Raw genomic sequence first — 2,332 nt, 5'->3', positions numbered from 1 at the left:
ATCAAGGGAGAAGAGCACAAACAGAATACAAGACCTTATCCAGAGAAGCAGTGACATGAGAAATGGAGACAGAGATGGGGACATGGAGAGAGGGAGCAGCTGAGGACTCTAGATTCATGGGAAGAGAGGGACTAAGAGGTGGCAGCCAGGAGGCAGACTTGCAGAATGTGCCCTTTGGTAGTGTAAATTATTATATATGCCTGAGTGTTTGTTTGTTTTTTTTAAAGAGCTAAAGTGAATAGAGAGAAATACTATTAACTGATGGTACTTGGAGGGGCTTAGAATCGTTGTAATGAAGCAAGGTGTATGATTTGTTGAATGTAAAACTGATGATCTGCCCTGTAAACTTTCACTCAATTCACAATAAAAACATTAAAATAAATAAAGAATTCAGCTGATTATATAAAAGGGTAATCTCATTTTATACTTTTCCCATTTAGATAGGCTTGCTTATTTGTGGGTTGAACTCAAGTAAGCATTGTGAATATTCAGACTAGTATAAAACTGAAGACTGCGTGAAGATGCATTGTTAACAAAGCTAATCATAAAATATGGGTTTTGATATAAAAACTGCACAATAGTGTTTCTGAGTAAAATTTGAAAAATGTCAAATTTTCATTTAAAAAGTTTTGGTTAATTATGTATATATAAGAATCAAATAATATCCTGTGAATATGAAATTTCATTTATCTCTCTCATAATATAAAACCATTTTAAAATGTTCATTTCAGCTTTTTACAGATTTTTGGCAGCATAAAAATACTAAATAATGAGCATGTTACACTTAAAATGATAATGCATTCATTTTAAATTTTTCTTGAAATTTAAATAAATTGGTGATTTTTCTTAGAAAGAAAATGTAGGGTTACGTTAGACAAAGAGACATCCAAATGGCAGTGTCTGCACTCCTTTGATAGGAGATCCCTGCCTTTGCCAGCGTGGTGAGTGGGATGTTGCTCTCTCCTTATTTTCTCTGTTGAGCTGGTTGTTAAGGGCTGAGAGGATCTGTTAGAGAATCAATCCCGAGCTAAAAATATGAAATTGTCCAATTATTTGGAGAACAGAGCAGTGCTAAACAGCTTAATGCTTTGAAATCACTTGAAATCGAGGGATAGTATTGTGGAGACCAGGCGGGTGGAGATGGACTGGGGTGAAGAGGGAGAGGGAATAACTTAGTTTGTTGTGAATTACATTTTCCTTTACTGCACAGTTTTATTTTTAATTGCAAAGTGTCTGGTTGAGCAGTTATTACTGAAATCTATTTTTTTGCAATAAAAGCTCTTTGTTAAATCACAGTTTTATTAACAGTGATATGAACTGGATTTTGCCATAATAAATAAGATGCCAAAACATTGGGGGGGGGGAGGGATTGTTTAAGATCTGCAACCCACCTGTTAGGCAGAGAAAAATGTGACCTAATTGAATAGCATGAGAATTCAAGAATAACTTGTGCTGCGCACGCTGGGTGCTTGCCTGGCTTCAGGGTAAAGGAAACGAGGTTTCCCCATGTTCTGTATTCGAGTCACAAGTGGCTGTGTGACTTAAGACAAGTTCTCTTCCTCTCTGAGTCTTAGTTTGCACATCTGTTAAAACAAACAAAAAACCCTCAAAAGCTCAACCTTGCTGTTCTGCTATTCTCTTCAGGAATATAGGTCTACTAAATAGCAGATGTCCCTGAAGAACGAATTCACAGACCTGGCAGAAAATGAAGGATTAGGATGAGAATTGAAATGGGAAAGCCATTTCCCCAGGTCTGGAAGCCCTCCGTTCATCAGCTCCACTCTACACATTGTATTAGTGGCTGTGGTTGTTGTTGTTAAGTGTTGTCGAGTCAGTTCCGACCCATAGTGACCTTGTATAAGGTTTCCGAGGAGTGGCTGGTAAGCCTGAACCACCAACCTGTGTTTCAAACTGACTGCAGTCCAGCACATTAACTCACAGTGCCACACAAGCTAGAGGGTCCAAAATGAATGTGGGAATTGAAGTAGCTCATGACAGTTACTGAGCTGACCTTCACCCCGAGGGCTGGTGGATGTTGTGGTGTGGTAAGGCTGCCAGTGCTTTGTTCTGATAGGGCCTCTCCTTAGACCTTCCCACTGCATTCCTCCTGCCCTCTGAGCTGCTCCAAACCAACCTGTTGCCCTCAAGTCAGTTCCAACCATGGTGACTTCATATGTGTCAGGGTAGAATTGCTCCGTAGTTTTCTTGGCTGCAATCTCCACACATGCAGATTGCCAGGACTTTCTTCTGCAGCACCACTTAGTGTTATTGGTATTAAGTGTCGTCGAGTTGGTTCTGACCCATAGCGACCCTGTATAGCATTTCTGAGGAG

The sequence above is a fragment of the Chrysochloris asiatica genome, unplaced genomic scaffold (genome assembly GCF_000296735.1).
Source record: "Chrysochloris asiatica unplaced genomic scaffold, ChrAsi1.0 scaffold00026, whole genome shotgun sequence".
NCBI classification, from domain to species: domain Eukaryota; kingdom Metazoa; phylum Chordata; class Mammalia; order Afrosoricida; family Chrysochloridae; genus Chrysochloris; species Chrysochloris asiatica.
This window is presented reverse-complemented; position numbering follows the sequence as displayed.